This window comes from Nicotiana attenuata, unplaced genomic scaffold (assembly GCF_001879085.1).
Source record: "Nicotiana attenuata strain UT unplaced genomic scaffold, NIATTr2, whole genome shotgun sequence".
Classification (NCBI taxonomy): domain Eukaryota; kingdom Viridiplantae; phylum Streptophyta; class Magnoliopsida; order Solanales; family Solanaceae; genus Nicotiana; species Nicotiana attenuata.
Window position 1 is genome coordinate 452,399 of NW_017670463.1, and position 18,901 is coordinate 471,299.

Consider the following 18,901-nt stretch of genomic DNA (forward strand, 5'->3'; position numbering starts at 1 on the left):
GACAAGGAAATCAAACGAAATAGAATTTTTTTCCTAACAGTTACATAGCCTCTCGCAGATAAGTACAGAGGTCTCCGTACCGATCAGCGAGACTCTAATAAACCGACTTGTGATTCATGACTCCTATGAACCTAGAGCTCTGATACTAACTTGTCACGACCCCGGTTTTCCCTCCGTGAACCATCGTGACGACACCTAGGCTCTACGACTAGGTAAGCCTAAAATGCAGAAAATAAACCAAATTTGCAGAAGAAAAACAAGTTTAAACAGAGGTAGAGTAAATAAACAACGTCTTAGAGTGCCGCCTGGCATACACAACATTAATCTCTCAAAAAGTAATACATGAATCCAAGACCCGGAAACCCATGAATCACAAGCTAAGAAATACTACATAGCTCTAACTCCGGAATATCTAACAAGAACTGAAATACAGAAGGGCTAATACTAAACAACAAGAATAGAAAGAGACTCCTCGGTCTGCGAACGAGGAAGATATACCTCGATGTCGCTATTGCAGTCGCCTCGCCTAAGAGGTGGTAGGATTGAGTCGAAGTACCTTGATCTGCACATGAAAAACATGCGCAGGAAGGGAATGAGTACACCACGGCGGTACTTAGTAAGTGCCAAGCCTAACCTCGGTTGGGTAGTGACAAGGAAGGTCAGGGCCCTACTGAGGTTAAATAAGATATAAGGTTTAACAGTTTGAAATAAACAGTGTAAATAAGTAACACAAGATATGAAGAACAACAACAACTATTACAAAGGCAAGTAAAACACAGAAAGAGAGTACAACTCAGCTCCGAGATAACAACCGGGGATCTCCTAGGATACCGTCTTGTAGTTCCCAAATATAAATATCATATAAAGTGGATCTCCCGGGTGCAGTCCCGTAGTCCAACTCATAAATGCGCATGGGTCTACCAGAATACCACATCCGTAGTCCCAAATATAAATACTCAGTACTGGGGAATCTACCGGGTGCAATCCCGTAGTTCCAATATAAAAGTGTAGGGGGATCTCCCGGAATGCAATTTCGTAGTCCCAAAGTAAACATAGAGGGGAGCTCCCGGGATACCGCCCCATAGTCCCAAGGTAAATATACAGCAGCAACAAGAACTCCATTCAATCAATTTCATACCATAGTCAGACAGATAATTTTAACCTAGCATGCTTCACGTAATACAAATAAGGCAGTTAAGTCAAATAGAACAATTTAGTCAAGTAGACATGCTTCTCTAGACTAACAGCAGGCTAAATTTCCAAGTAGTGTAAACAAGAAAAAGAAGAACACAATTCAAGGCTATTTTTAATGAAATAAAAACCGTATTTCCAACAATTAGCACAAGTACGAACTCGTCACCTCATGTACAAGGCATTTCAATTATCAAAATATCAATCCTAAGGGGAAAGGTCCCCCACACAAGGTTAGACAAGCCACTTACCTCGAACCGGCTCAAATGTCAACCCGAAACCACGTTCTTGCCACGAGTATCCGACTCCAAATGGCCCAAATCTATTCAATTAAATTTCATAATGTAAATAACACTTCAAGTAACTGATTCTACAATTAAATTCTAAGCTAATACTCGAAATTAGGTAAAATGACCAAAATGCCCCTCGGGCCCACGTCTCGAAATCAGGTGAAATTTTTATTTCCAAAATCCTCATACTCTCATGAGTTCATACATACCAAGAACACTGAAATCGGAGTCCAAATGACCCCTCAAATTCTTATTTCAAGTCTCTTAAATCCCAAGCCCTAATTCTTCCATTTTAGGCCTAGTTTCCATGATTTACAAGGTATACTTCACATTAGAAACGAGTTTTAATACCAAGAATCTTACCTCCAAGTGATTCCCTTCGAATCCCTCTTCAATCCCTTCCAAAGAGCTCCAAAAACGATTAAAATGGTGGAAATAAACTTCAAAGTCGCGTAACCCCTTTTAAAACCATTCTGTCCAGCAGTTACCGCATCTGCGGCCTTGGGACCGCTTCTGCGATCCCGCATTTGCGGACCAAAGGTCGCACCTGCGACCCATCACCTAAATGCCCAGATTCCGTATTTGCGGCTCCCCACCCACAGGTGCGGTACCGCTTCTGCGAAAAATATACCGCATCTGCGGTATCTGTTGATTTTCCGGTATTTCCGCTTCTGCGGCACCTTTTCCGCACGTGCGGCATCGCACCTGCGGTCCCCAAACCGCAGGTGCGAAAATACCAGAAGCAACAAAGTTCAGCAGCGGCTCATACCCCTCAAACTTCCCGACAACCATCCGAAATCATCCCGAGGCCCCCGGGACCTCAACCAAAGGCACCAACAAGTCTAATACCACTGTCCAAACTTGTACCAATCCTTAAAACACCTAAAACAACATCGAAACCTCAAATTAACCATGGATTCAAGCCTAAGAAATCCAATTTTTTCCAAAATACGCTTTTGATCAAAAAGTCTATCAAACCTCGTCCGAATGACCTGAAATTTTGCACACACGTCATATTCAACACTACGAAGCTACTCCAATTTTTAGAATTCCATTCCGACCCTCGGATCAAAATCTCACTACCGAACCGGAGACTTCAAAAATCCATCTTTCGGCATTTCAAGCCTAAATTAGCTACGGACCTCCGAAACACAATCCGAACATGCCCCTAAGCCCGAAATCACCCAACGGAGCTATCGGAACCATCGGATTTCCGTTCCGAGGCCGTCTTCATACTGTTCCGACTACGGTCAACTTTCCAACACTTGTGCTCTCATTTGGGGACTAAGTGTCTCAAAACTCTCCGAACTTCAAAACCAACCATCTCGGCAAATTCAAAATAGCAGAAGTAAACACGGGGAGAGCAATAAATAGGGGATCAGGGCTTAAATTCTCAAAACAGCTGGCCGGGTCGTTACACTTGCACTCACTGTGGTAACATTAGGCACTTTAAAGAAAATTGTTAGGCCAGATTTCAATCCCAACAGAAAAACAAAGTTTTTGCTAAAAAAGTGATTGCTGTTAGGGAACCTGGTCCTTCACATAAAAAATGTATAATGCCTGCTTGGTCCAAAAGAGCCCTGATTCACCCCTTTTCTCATTACACGGACTCCTGTAAAGTTAAAATTCATTCGTTGCAAAAAATAAAATTTTTGTTGAAAAGAGGCGTACTGATGAGGAACCTGGTTCCCTGAAAAGAAAATATGTGCTGCCTGCATGGGCAAAAAGAAGTTTGATCCGCCCGTTCTATCATTATAAGGGACCCAAGCCGGCTTGGGTTCCTAAGTCTAATCATTGATTTAGTGTGCAGGGAATAGTGAAAGGGAGCAGTCAACAGTGGCACATGGATAGCAACTGCTCGAAGCTCATAACTGGAAGAACAAATGATTTCCTTTCACTAAAGGGCCTGCAAGGAGGGAGTGTATCCTTTGAAAATGGCAAGAAGGGATACATTCTGGGAGTTGGAAGGATCGGGAAGTCTCTTCCCCACTCTATTGAAAATGCGTACTTCGTGAAGGGGTTGAAGTATAGCTTGCTGGGTATTTCGCAAATATGTGACAAGGGGATCTTAGCTGTGTGAGTGCTGTTAATGATAATGCTGAGCTATAGTACAGAAGGCTGGGTCATGCAAGTTTCACGCTGCTGAACAAATTAGTCAAGAAGGACCTGCTTCGTGGTCTGCTAAGTCAAACTTCAAAGAGCATAGAGTGTGTGATGCATGTGCTAAGGGAAATATCTGATGTTTCAAATGGCAAGACTGATATAATGAGCCAGATGAAGGAGGCAAGTGAAGACAATGTCACATCCCCTTCCACTTCTCAAGAGGAACCTGGTACCCCAATTACTACTACTGAAGCCGAAGAAAGAGTTTGTGATGCAGTGCAAGGCACTCCACTAGTAGCAGAACAAGGAGTGCAGGGAAATCCATCTAAATTTCCAGTTCCCCTACCAATCATACTTCAGTCCCAAATTGGAAACACAAAAGGACAAAGCACATTGATGTCAGACACCTTTTTCTCAAGGACAATGTTGAAAAGGTTCTGATTTGTATGATGTTTTGGAAGACGAAGGATCAGGTAGCAGACATCTTCACCAAGGCGCTTAGCAGGGAACATTTCGAAAGAAATCATCTGGAATTGGTTGATCAAGCTCAACTGAGGACATGGTCCCTCGATGATTGCCTATGTTAAGAAGGAAAGGTACAATTCTAAAAAGTGTTTTTCGGCAACATCTAACTCAAATCTATACCGTTACAGGTATAAACAGATGGCAGTTTCAGGACACAAACAAGTAAGAGTGACTTTGCACTTCTAGGAGTCTTTGCTCAAAAGTTTCAAAAACTGTCACAGAACCTGGTTCCTATGACTCAGGTTAGTAGTCTCTTCAATACTTATATGCCCTTTTAAGCTGCTGAAGTGTCATGTCATTAATTTGTTTCTGCCTTTCTCCTGCCTCTCCTCCTAACTTTTGAAGTCCAAAATGTTAAACCTTTTCTGAACTGACCCGTTGCCCAAAAAAAGGCACTTCTCTATCTTACACCCAAATAAAACCGATTCTTTTCTTCAAAACCAAAATCAACCTTGTCTCAAAATAATCCTTCTTTCCAAATATGCCAGAAGTGAACCCAACTCTCTCACTTTCCAAAAAACCTAACTCCATCAGTATCAAAACCCCAAGAATTCTTTTGTAGTTTTTTATGGAAGTTTAACTGAAAGGGAACAGGGTAGATCTAATATTCTAGAGCGTGAGGCTGAAATTGTTGTTGGGTTTATAGATGCCTTGAAGGATGGAGGAATTGGTGAATGTGCTAAAAAAGAGGGGAACTGAATGAGGGACCCGGTCTCAAAATCCTTCTTAGGATGATAATTCTAATGATGATCTTTCTCTCTTGAGTTCTGTGTATAAACAAACTTCCGATCCAGTAAAAAGGTTTGAGACAAGCAGGCTGATTGATGATGAAGTAGTGTAACCTGCTGACGTGGTGATTGTGGAAGAGAGGATGAAGTGGAAAAATCTCCATTTGTGAGAAAGAATTAAAAAAATGGAGAAAAGAAAGTCGGCTGAGAAAGATGCAGCAGATGATAAGGGTAAACAGATTGAGAAGAAGAAGAGGGAGACATGGCTGCTCAGGGATAGAAAGGGTAGTGTAAGTGAGGAACCTGGTTCCTTACAGAAGCAAAAGGTTGAGCCATTAGGTTTGGAGGGAGAAGACGTTGAAGTCTCAAAAGGTGTTGTAAGGCAGAGTGTTGACTCTGATATTCCAAAAATTGGAATCACCTCTTTGTTCCTACAAGCCCCAATGTTTCTGAAGAAGAAGTAAAAACTTCTATGTTTTATGTGATACTATGATGCTATATGTGCATGGGACTGAGTCTGTTCTTGATGAGACGAAGCTTGGGGAGATTCTTGGTGATCTGATGGATGGCTCAACATGCTCAAATAGGCTGAGAACCTGGTCCTCGAGGACCCTTGGCAGAATAGAATGCTAAGTTGAAGGGTGAGAATGAATGATTGAGGAAACAGGTGGAGGAACTAAGAGAGCAGATGATCATTGATCAAAGGAGAATAAATGAAAGAATGGACAAGCTCATCAAGGCCTTAGCCCCTTACTTTTCCTCCTGCCCAGTGATCCATGTCTTTCACTCCTTCAAAATTCCCTTGAATTCTTATCTTCTTTTGATCCCTATATTTGATGACATTGGTACTTCAGTTGTTTAAATTGTCATACTATGTGTTGTTGAAACTACTGTGCTTTTATTGTAATTACTCCACTATGGGAATCACTCTATTTTGTGCACTGACATTCACTTGTTGTTCTTGGTATTGTTCATGCCGTGTTGCCCAAGTGGCCTAAGTTGATGTTGCTGAAGTTCTTTTTGGTTGTGCTTCTTCTGTTGTTCTTTTTGATGATGCCAAAAGGGGGAAGTTATATAGGTGTCAACATGGGGGAGGAACAGAAATTGATATGTTGTGTTGTGCATGAAAGATGGCTCTGCTTCGCAGGGGGAACGTGCTGATAATATGTTGATTCTAGGTATGATCCGCAGGGAAACATGTGAGAAATCTGGCTCTCAAGAGGAATATTAATTTTGGGTTTGTCATCATCAAAAAGGGGAAAATTGCTCTAAGTTACACTATGTCATGTTTTGATGATGACAAACGTTCTCAATGTACTGGGTACGTACCAGATTTGATCAGTGCAGATAAGGAACCTGATTCTCAGGGGGAATAATTCTGGGTTTGTCATTCATCAAAAAGGGGGAAATTGATAAGTTATGGAACTTTGAGTTTTGATGATTTGCCAAACAGTCTTGAGGAACCAGCTGTGATCAGCTCTTTAGGTTCGGTTCTCATGGGGAATATGGCTGATTCGTAGGGGGAACAATATGGAGATCTGGTTCTCAGGGGGAATATCTATTCTAAGTTTGTCATCATCAAAAAGGGGGAAATTGATAGGTTACAAGTACCTTGGGCACAAGTACTTTACTTTATGTTTTGATGATCTAACAAACTTACCATCCAGAACCATATAAGGAACCTGTTACACATTTACAAGACCTTGAGATCACAAAGTTCCAGGTTGGGATCCAGTGTGGGATATAACTCAAGTCTTCAGAGTGGAAGGAACAGCTGAGGTAACAGGTCCCTACCAGTTCCCGAGGAGACTGTATGAAGTTAACTCTCGAGCAGGAATGTCGCTGCCTGCACACGCTACTGCACAGGAACAGCGCAACAGTCAACTTTCTGTGGAAGGCTCTTTACCTACCTTGCTTACATCATTGTATGTGATGTCACTCGCGTATAAATAAATCAAGGAAGGTAAAATAACTTACTTCATGAGAGAACCAGATGAAGGACCTGAAGCATGCTTGGTACAATCATTCAAGTTAATCGACTCAAGATAATCTGGGCACTCTGCTTTAGATTCACAGGAACCAGATTAGGAACCTGATCCCTTGGTGTTCCCCTGACAAAGAATAGGTCAACTGTATAGCTGGAAAGCAACTGCAGAAAGTGACTGCTTGCAATAGTGCAGCAGACAGTGCGCAGTCACTTCCCATTGAGAAGAGGCATGTACTAACCAAGATTTGACATCACTAAGGTGATGTCTTTTGTAGTATAAACCTTATGCAAGGCACAAGATTCAGGTCAAGATTTGCAAAATTAGAAACGAAATTTCTCTCTCAAGTGCAAGAACAACCTCTCTCAAGAACAAAGCTGCTGCAACCTCAAGGACCAGATCCAAGATCGAAGATATCTTAAGTCCTTAGGTTTGTTGAGTCTTTGTTATTTGTTCTTCATTGTAACTCCTATCTTGCTTTCTTAGAAGCTGTTTTTAGGAAACCCAAAATCACAAACCCTCTAAGTTTGTGTCTTGGCTAGAGTTAGTCGAGTTGTAAAACCTTTGTAATAGAGTTATTACAAAGTGGCTTGTAATAGTGTTATTACAAGTTAGAGTGATTGAAGTCTTTGTAATAGAGTTATTATAAAGTGGTTTGAGGGCATCACAAGTTAGTTAAATTCTTTATAACTAGAGAGTCACAAAGTGGCTTGTGGTGAGAGCATCACAAGTTAGTTAAAGTCTTTGTAACTAGGGAGTCACAAAGTGGCTTGTGGTAAAAGTGCCACAAGTTAGTTGAACTCTTTGTAATAGAGTCATTACAAAGTGGCTTGTAATAGGTGTTTACAAGTTAGTGAAGTTGAAGGTCGTGGTTTTTGTCCCCTTGAGTTGGGATTTTTCCACGTAAAAATCCTCTGTGTTCTTTACTTACTACCGAGCTACTGTGGAACAATTAGAGAACCTGATTCCATATACCGGTTCAGTAGTTAGCACCGGGGGAACTGATATAGGACCAGATCGCTATACAGTTTGGTTCATCAGTATCTTCAGTGGAAACTCATAGAGAACCCGGTTCTCTATACAGTCTGGTGGACGCACGGTTTCTAACAAGGTGCAATTTGCCTCTAAAGAAATGGGAAATGGCCATAAGCAAGGATTACTTTGGTATTAATACTTTGCTTGCTTGTGACTATTTAGTCAATGCTATTCCAAATGAACCTGGTTCATCCAAGAAGACACCTATCAATAGTAAAGTCACGACTCTTGTTCAGGAAAGTGAGGCCAAGGATGCTGATATAGCTAGGCTAAAGGCTCGTGTGGCAGAGGCGGAATCTGAGAGGGATGCTCTCAGAACTGAGCTTACCAAGGAAAAGGAGAAGAAAGATGGAATTCTTCACAATATACTGAATCTTCTCCAAGCCCAAAACCAACCTTCTAGCTCCCCCAAGCCTTAGGAATTCTAGCCTTTATCTCCTGAACCTGTCTAGTACCTTCAATGACCCGGATTAGGGATTTTTCTTTCTTTTTGCTCATGTTTTGAATATTTTTGCTTTCTGGTTGTGGATTGTGGTAGCAAAATATCTTCTATCAATGATATCTACTGTTTTTGCTTTTGTTGAATGTTAATATTTCCTTGATAGTAAATATGTTTGCTTGATTACTGATGATTAATCTATGATTGCACTTGCAGTTTCCCCAGTGGCCATGAGTACTTATTAAAATCTGGGACTCACACTTTGTGTATGCAACTTTTCGATGATGCCAAAAGGGGGAAAAGATATCGTTCTTTACATATTCTGAATAAGTGATATTTATAACCTAATTAACCTGGTCCTTGATGATAAGTGAATTTTCTAAACTTTGTATTGATGGTTAAGTTGAGTTCTTACAGGGTCTAAGTGAGTAAAAAGCACAGAGTTTGTCATCATCAAAAATGGAGAATTTGTTGGCCCAAGTAAATGTGAAGTTTTGAAGACTGACAAAAGAACTCAGACATGGACCAGGTCCATCTTGTGAAGCACAATCATGATCAACCCAAACATGTGAGATGCACGTGAAGGAGATAAATCTAACTTATCAGAAGTAATATCTCCTGATCTGATCGAAAAGGTTGCATATTGGATAAGTAGAGAAAGACTCCTTACACGAAGAGAACACAGTTTAGGAAGAGGATAGTGTTAGAGTATGAGATCAACTAGAACTCTTCTACCATAGAAGAGTAGCGTCTGTATCCCAGTCAATCTCTAATTACTAACTCCTTAAATATCAGTGTTGTTTTCTTTTACAGGTAATGCACATAAGCAGAAGTTAAACGTGAATTGAGAGCAAAATAGCAAGGCAATTTTGCAAGCAATTTATGTGTGATTCAAGCGTGCAATCCTGAAGCTACTTGAACCAGATAGAAGAACTAGTTCCAAGTGTCTATCGTTTATTCTAGTTAAATTGTAGTAGGTGATTTTACATTGTACCTTTCAGCTTTTATAGAAGCAATTGTATTAGGTACTTAGAGTGTTCAAGTTAGATTTAACTTGAAGTTGTCGCAACAGTTGAGGTTTTGTGCCACAACGGGATTAGAGTTAATCCTAGGTTTACAAAAGAGTTTTTGTAAATGCAGTTTTTGGCTCAGTGATTTTAGTGGAAGTTTCGGAAAATCCTACTGAGTAGTAGGTCATGGTTTTTTCACCTTTTGAGCCAGGTGTTTTCCACGTAAAAATCTCTGTGTTCTTTATTTTCTTTACTTATTATTCTACAAACAGTAGTAGTTGGAACACATAGAAGAACCAGGTCCTTCTATAATCAAGTTAAGCAAAAATTGGGTACCACATAAATCACCCCCTCTTGTGTGGTATTTAAGTATAAAACATCAGCGGAGAATCATTTACTAGTTTCAGATAATCAGCGCCGTCAATTTGTAAATACTAGTAACAATGGTCATACTAGGGTGAAAAATCATAACTTTGAACCGGTTGAGGGAAAAAGGAGTTGCAGGTAGTAGTAAAAGTCTGCTAAATTTGGAAGAGGGTACTACCTCAGTTGAAATGCAGCCTGACTTAAGAAAAGAGGATCTGCAAGGAGTAGATCAAAATAGATCAAAAGGGAAGAGAACTTTAGAATTGAATGGAACAGACGCTGATATATCAAATAGTGAGAACTCAAACCAGATGCAACCCATGGAAGCAACAAATTATGGATCTAGAGAGAAGGAGAGTGCAGAGGTTTGGAATAACACTGGGGTTGGAACTTCTGTTGGTATTAAAACTACCTCAATGTGAGGTTTGAATAATGGCTTGGAGAAGAAAGATGTGCAAGAGCAGATGCCAATGGATGAAAATATGTTGAATGACACAATAGAGCTACAACAAAACTTATTGCAAGTTGCCTCACAAATGCAGGATGCTGGCAACCAAAAAATGAAGGAATCGCAAGATAACATAGACAAGGTATGTCCAGATTCTTTATTGAGCTCTCCTAAGTTATAACTACATATAGTGAATAATTCTCAACTGCTCGATAATTCAAAACAAAACTCTTTAACTGTTAGTGCTATTACTAATAAGAATATAAGGGACATAAAGAGAAAACAATGGAAACGAAAGGCTAATATTAAGGGGTGTTCTGATGATGTTAAGGAAAACAATTTGGTAGGTTTGAATGAAAATCATCTTATTGAGGTTGCTGTGATAGAGGAAAATATGCATACTGTGGGGGATAAAAGAAAAAAACAAACTAATTTAGATACTGAAACGGAAGTTAAAAAATAGAAACAAGTGGTGGAGCGGGAGGCCAGCCCTAAATGGCTTCCCTCCATGCAATGAAAGCTTAAGTGTGAAAATGTCGAGGCCTGAGGGGGTCCTTAACAGTTCCCTTTTTGAAGGAGACAATGCGTCTCCACTCCCCAAATATGATTTTCTTAAGTGAAACAAAAAATAGAGATAGAACAATGCAGAGAGTTCAGAGACAACTGGATATGGCACATGCTATTACTGTGGAACCAATGGGTTTATCAGGTGGACTAGCCTTATTCTGGAATGACAACGTTCGGGTATGTCAATATCATTCTTCTTCTTTTTGTGTTGAAACTTTGATACATGATGTCTTATCTGATTGCAAATATTGGTGTATCTTTGTGTATCTAAGTACGGATAAAATTAATCGTCGATCTCAAATGCAAGAATTAATTAAAAAATCTTCATACTGAGGCACCTTCTGGGTCTTAGCTGGTGATTTTAATGATATTCTTGATGATTCTGAAAAACAAGGAGGAAGAACTAGAGATAATTAGACCTTTAGAGACTTTAAGGATTTTATTTGGAATTTAGGTGCAATTGACTTGGGTTACAAAGGAAAATCTTGGACCTGGTGGTGCTATCGGGAAAATGAGGGTATTATTCAGGAAAGGTTAGATGGGGCCTTAGTCTCTCCTAATTGGAAAATAAAGTTTGAAGAGGCTAATTTAACTCATCTTGAAACCGAGGCTTCTGATCATTCCATGTTAATTTTGTCTTCACATGCTGAACAAATTAAAAAGAAAAGACATTTTTACTTTGATAAGAGGTGGGTTGATCGTAAAGAGGTTCAGAATATTGTATCTGAAGCTTGGTCTGATGACTATATTGGGTTCGAGCAATCTTGAGTTAACTTTAAAATAAAGAATTATCGTAGATCCTTAGTGGCTTGGGTAAGGGGAGGAAATGGTAATGCTAGAAAGAGAATTATTAGTATTAAGAAACATATTACAGACCTTAAAAGTGATGCAAATAATTTTAATTGGAATAAACTTAGGTTGTTAAAAAAGGAATTAAGACAAGGTTATAAAGAAGAAGAGATTTTTTGGAAACAAAAGTCTAGAGTCTTATGGTTGCTGGATGGCGATAAAAATACGTCCTATTTTCACATGGCAACCTTACAAAGAAGAAGAAGAAATATAATTAGGGGTTTTCAAACATTTGAAGGAAGGTGGGTGAGTGATCAAACTGAAATAGTTCAAGAAGTTGAGGCATATTATGATAGACTATTCTCTACATCTAACATGACAAATTTTGAAAGTATTCTAAATCATGTCAATGTAACGATTAGTGACTCTATAAGTCGAGAGCTCATAAAAGATATTAATGAAGAGGAAGTAAAGAATGCGGTGTTCGCTATGCATCCTCTTAAAGCGCCAGGTGTGGATGGAATGACCCCTTTATTTTTTTAAAGATATTGGAATATTATATTAAAGGAGATTTATGAAGCTATTAATAGTTTCTTCACTACAGGATACCTAATTCCTTCGTGGAACCATACTTTAATCATTCTCATACCTAAAGTTAAAAGCACTACATTGGTATTACAATTTAGACCCATAAGTTTATGTTCTACTCTTTATAAAATTATTGCAAAAATTCTTGCTACGAGAATGAAAAATCATTTAACTAAGGTTATATCTCCGACTCAAGCAGCTTTCGTTGGACATAGACAAATAGCCGATAATATTATCTTAGCACATAAATTTATGGATCTTCTAAAAAATAAACGCAGAGGTAGAGAGAAATTTATGGCGACGAAATTGGATATGTCAAAAGCTTATGACAGAGTTGAATGGATATATCCAAAAAAATGCTTTTGCAAATGGGTTTTCATGCCAGATTTGTAGAATGGATTATGCAATGTATTTCTACCCCTACCTATAGTTTTAATATAAATGGGGAGGTAGTTGGATCAGTTAGGCCGGCTAGAGGAATACGACACCTTATCTATTTTTAATATATGCGGAAGGTTTCTCTACTTTGTTGAAGATTTCTGAAACTCAAAATGAAATTCAAGGTCTAAAGTTAAATAGACATGGGCCGAGCTTAACTCATCTATTTTTCGCAGATGACTCTTTTATATTCTGTTCAGCTAAAGCTCACAATGTAGTCCATGTAGCTGAGATTCTAAAGAAGTATGAACAAAGTTCTGGGCAAGTGGTTAACTTAGATAAATCAGCTATTTGTTTTAGTAGAAATGTAACGGAGGAGGAGAAAGTAGAGATATTTTCCTTACTTGGACAACAACAAAGAAATAAGATGGGTATGTATTTAGGATTACCAGCTATCATGGGATGCTCAAAGAAAAAGATGCTATAGTTTATTAAGGATAGAGTCAAGACAAAAATAAAAGGATGGAAGGGTAAATTTTTAAGTACAACAGGGAAAGAAATAATGCTTAAATCTGTACTTGCAGCAATCCCTACCTATGCCTTGTCTTGCTTCCAACTCCCTGATGGTCTGTGCAAGGAGATTACATCTCTTTTTTCTAACTTTTGGTGGGGACAAACTGAGGATAAAAGGAAGATGCATTTTGAGAAATGGGAAAGATTATGTGATTCTAAATCAAGAGGGGGCTTAGGATTCAGGGATTTAAAGGCTTTCAATATGGCTTTGTTAGCTAAACAAGCTTGGCGTATATTGTCATACCTGGATTCGTTGTTAGCAAGAGTACTTAAAAGCAAATACTTTCCACACTCAGCTTTCCTTGATGCTTCTACATCATCTACTGGATCATGGATCTGGAGAAGTATTTTATGGGGAAGAGATCTGGACTAAGGTGGAGGATTTCTGAGGGGAAAAATATAAATGTTTGGACTGATCCTTGGATTCCAAGAAATAATGGTTTTACTCCAAAAAGTATTCAAATGCAAAACAATTTAGATCTTAAGGTGGCCAACTTAATTGACGAAGATACGCATACCTGGAAACTTCATGAGATAAGTATGACCTTTGAACCTGAAGATGTAGATGCAATTTTGTCTATTCCAATATCCATCACAGGTCTTAATGATATATTACTGTGGCATCATTCAAAATCTGGAAACTATGAAGTCAAGTCAGGTTGCTATTTAGCAAAGGGTTTGGCGGGTAAGACTATTAGGAATTTGGAAGCCCAGGCGAGTTGTCATTCTTTTGCTAAAAGCTTCTAGGATTCTTTGTGGAACTTAGAAATTAAAAGTAAACATAAACATTTTTTAAGGAAGTGTGTAATTAACACTTTGCGCGTTAATTGTACCTTAGCTAAAAGATTACAGAACCTGGGTAAAACATGTAAGATTTGTGGTATTGAAAGTGAAGATATAGAACATATGCTATTTAGATGTCCCCGATCTCAGCTTGTATGGAAACAAAGTACTATTAATTGGTCTGATATTGAAAACCTAACTGACTTTTCTGTTTGGTGGTACAACTTGTTCTTAAATGCTAAGCATTTTCCTGAATCTACATAATTATTATATTTGAGTGTTAATATTATGTGGCAAATTTAGAAAGGTAGGAATGCTTGGTGCTTTAATCAGGAAATGTTAGAGTCAACTGATATTGTTTCTAAAGGTCTTTTTGAGTATGAAGAATATAAAGATCTATTAACTAGTTGCCTCGCTGCACGACTGGAAATGAGTTTGTGCCTAAACTAACAAATTTTCAAGATGATGTTTTATTATTTACAGACGCAAGATTACGGTGTGATGATAGACATGCGAGTATTGGTGTCGCGGCTTTGAATAGCCTTGGAAAACTGCTTCATGCCCATGGACCCCCACTTCAGTATGTTGGGAAAACCATGACTGCTGAAGCGATTGCCACAAGAAAGGCACTTGAATGTGCTATTACTCTTGGATGGAAAAGTGTAAAGATTTTATCTGATGCTAAGAATGTTGTTGATATGATCCAAAAACAGGTGGCTACTTCATGGGAGATAGAAGTGTTGTGTGAAGACATTTGGAAGCTATCAAGCATGTTTGACCACGTTGAGTTTCTTTATATTCCAAGGAAGTTAAACAAAGTAGCTCATAGTTTAGCTAAATTTTCTATTTCTTTGTTGAAGGACATCTCTTGGGAGAAGTTTTTCCCAACTTAGATTGTCCAGGATGCAAAGAGTACATTTGAACTTTATTGTTCGTTGATGCAGTAATATGAAGTCTTTGTTTTGGGGAAAAAAATGTGAAATTTCTATCCAAGATAACTGTGTTCCAAACTAACGGACCCTTTATGGTATTTCGCATTATATTGACCCTCTACCATTGCAACTCTCCTCAGACATACTTCATTATTCATTCTGAAACTAGTAATTTCCAGCTAAATATATTTTATGTATCAATTATGTTTTTAAGAATAAATTTTTCTATAATGTGAGTTGTGACATATCTTTATACCTCAATTATTTCTATTTGTAGAACTTTTAATCTAACATTTATAGTGTAGGGGAAAAAAGAGAGAGAATACTAGGAAGGAATAATACCCAGCTTTATTCTTTTATGAATGTTTTAGATCCAAAGGAATTACTCTTTTTAATTACAGATAATTAAAAATATGATGGGTATCAACTAATACTAGTGCCCTGTGAAATATAATAGTTTGATGTGTTATTTTTACAAAAAGAAAGTTTCATCGAAGGTGGTCTAATGTCCTTCATTCAGCTAACATTTGGAACTTATCATACGTTAAAATACACTAACAATACAATTTAATGTCAAACCGTCAGTGTATATAACTTAAATATTTTTGTTCAAGTACAACCTTTATCTCTCCCTCTCTTCTTTTCCTATTTTTGCTCTTCCTAACAAGAATCAGTTCGAAAGCAAAAGGTTGAACCCACCCTATCCCGTTCTCTTCTTTTTCATTTTCACTTTCATTATTAAACCAGAAAAATTCTAAATGAACGGTGGGAGGAGACAAAGACTGATGACTAGTGAGTGGTGAGTATGCTTGTTCATCTCATCTTCAAAAACATATTATTATATTTGATTCTTCAACTAGTGGAGCTACATATGAATTTATGATCATTCCCTATTAGACTGTTAAGGAAGCCATATTAAACTTGTTATTCCTACTAGTTCCTTGTTAAGATATAAATATGGATAGTGCAGAAAATATATGGAACAACAAACGTTTTAATTACATTCTAGTACAAAACTTTAATCCATCCATATATCTATAGAAAGGTACTTGTAATCGACTTTTAACAATCTAAAAATAAAAAAAAAGTTGGACTACAGTACTGATGTATAGTGATTATATGTGTATTACAGAATTAATGAAAGATTTGAGTGAATTTCTCTAGTTGACCTATGCGATCTCAGTATTTCACGCGAATAGATTTGGTAAAACAGAATTGGTCAATCTAATCGAAATCCAAACAAAAAAAATTGTCAATTCCTAGTCGACTTTTAGATTCCCTCAAAGTTTCATAACTGCATAAGCTAAAGAGCCACAAGCCCAAACTATGCTCATACATAATTTTGCATGTCGACTGATGTGATACAAAAGAATTGCTTATTGTTTATTACTCATTAAAAGACTATACACAATCGACTTCAATGGTGGCATTTGTTTTCTGAAGACACGTAGGATACCTTTTTATATTTGAACTTGCATTTCTTAATGAAAAATTGTGCAGAAGTGGAAGCAGTAGCAAAAACTACAATTCTAAAGGAGGCTAAGACTGTATTCGATGATAAAATGATAATAAACCGAGGTTGGTGAGTGCCCCGATTTCCCGGTAAGGCAAACGAAGCAAGGACATGACTGGGGAGAATTGGAATCGAAGCTGGGAGCCTCTCCCATCAAGGCCCGAGCGAAGCACCTACCCTCAGAACCATCGAGACCACGCCCCCGGGTCCGGTTCGAGACCCAAGGCCTCGGGGAGTTTTATCGAACGACCACGCATGATTAACAAAGGGCCATGACATCTGTGTTTAACCGGATATCACCGCGTGAATCACGGTCCATATTAGCGGTAGATCAATGATTAGCCAAGAGGAAGATTTTTACCTTTTTTAGAATTGTACTTAGGGTAAAACTCCTCTACTATATAAAGGGGAAGCTAATTATTTATTAAAAATACGGTTACGCGCATATCAAGGCAATATACATTTGTTTCTCTACTTCTAAAGATTATTCTAAGCTAGCGTTTGGCCATAGATCCCAAATTTGTTTTGAAAAATCTGATTTGGGTGAAGTTTGGTTTGATGATGAAAATGTGTTTGCACATACGTTTTCAAAACATATTTTCCAACTTTATTTTGGGAAAACATGTATATAATTCCCAAGTTTTTGGATTTTGGCCCAAAATCAGCAATTGGGGTGATTTTGGGATTTGGAATTTTGCCAAAATGTGAGCAAAATTTATGGCCAAACACGAGTTTTGAAAATAAATCCCAAATTTATTTTGGCAAAACTCATGGCCAAACGGGTCCTAAGTTGTTAGTTTTGTTCATAGCCCATCATAAGTGTTTGGTTCCGAATCGAAGGCAGGCTAATTGTTTGGTTCACGATCGAGCCCGAACTCGGTCTTACAACTGGTTTGGACATTTATTCTATCTTTAATTCGCTCATCTAACGCTATTAATCAATTGTATTGAATTAGTCCACGTATCTTTAAAACCACGTATAAATTCAATTGTTATCCATTTTTAAGGGTAAACAATCTTAGACTCATTAATGTAATTAAAGGATCTTTGCCAAATCTTATATTTGTTTCTTCCCTAAGTTCCAAATAACAGAAATTAAAACAAAATTTGAAAAATTTGTTGAAAGTTTGTGATTTGGCAAAAAAAAAAAAAATCAACAAAAAGATCGACTTTATACGTAGATTTTTCGAAAAAGAGAAAAAATACAAATATTTCAATTTTAGTTTTAATTGTACATGTGTTGTACATGTATAATAATGTATAACTTTGTATATGAAATATATATTAATGTATATCAGAAAAATAAGAAAAAAAGAAGAAGAGAATAAAATATCAAACAAATGCCACCGTTGAAGTTGATTGTTTCAATTGGAATCCATGCGAACTATAAAGTTTATGAAGAAGGAACAATAACAGTAGTTGGTGGTGTTAAAAAAGCTTTTTTCCGGACATTGGCCTATTATCTTTAGGCTATAGATTTGTAGAGTTGTGACTTGGCTATCTAATTGCAATGTATGTAAGTGAGTTGTACTTACGTGTAATTCTCTCAGAAAAAAGAGGGTGTTAGTCCCCATACTGTACACACAAAACAAGAGTCGATGGCTCAAATGGTCATTCAACTTCGGGTAATTAGCCATCAAAGCTATATATCTTTGTTTTGTATTTCAAAAGTCACTCTACTTTACCTATCTCACTTAAATGGTCACTTTTTCCGGATTTTGTACTTTTCCGGTGAGATTTAATGATATGGCAAAAATAAATTTTAAGAAAAAATATGTATACGGTCAAAATCGTATGCCTCCGATTTATAGGCTCGAGGGTCTGTCATGGGCCCGAGTTCGGGTGAGTTCGAGATTCAAGACCAGTGGACCAAGATTGAACTCGAAGACAAAGCGCAATGTCCGGAGATAGGAGTACGAGAAATACCAGGCCCGAGTATGCCTGACTCCGAAATAGTACCGTTATGGATTTGTACCAAAGCACGCTAGATTCCTGCCACGCCCCCAAAGTCATGGCGCAAATCCCGGAATAGGATTGTACAATTCCGTACTAGGCGGTTAGACAGCTGTATCAAGAATATTCCCTACTATAAATAGAAATATTCCTTATTTAGGGCTCCCCTATTATATAAAGGGGACCCCAATCATTTGTAATCCCATCGGAGCACTGAGAATAGAATATACTCTACCTTTTTCGCCTGATTTTCATCAGTATTGTCCTTTAGCTCTATTGTTCTTACTTTGCTTTTATACTTGTTCTTATTATACCAAGCCTACCTCGAGTCCCTGTGCTCGAGGTCACTGCTGTTAAGTAATATTGGTTTGATTCACCTTTCTCTTTCATTTTTACTTCATATTTCTTGATTATTAATTGGTATTGAATTAAATCACGTATCTTTAAAACCACAAATCAAATTTATTGTTACTCGTATTTTTCGAGGTAAACAATTTGGCGCCCACCGTGGGGCTAAAGATAATAGTGATGATTTCTTTATTGATTCTCGTTACAGACGTTATCTTTACCGGCCCAGTCATCAGCGATCGGTGGTAGATCCATCTGTTCCATTTGAAATCGAGATACAAACTCTCTGAGCATCTCATTATCCTTTTGCCTTACTTTTAAGAGGTCTGATTTCCTGGTTTCGACCTTGATAGCCCT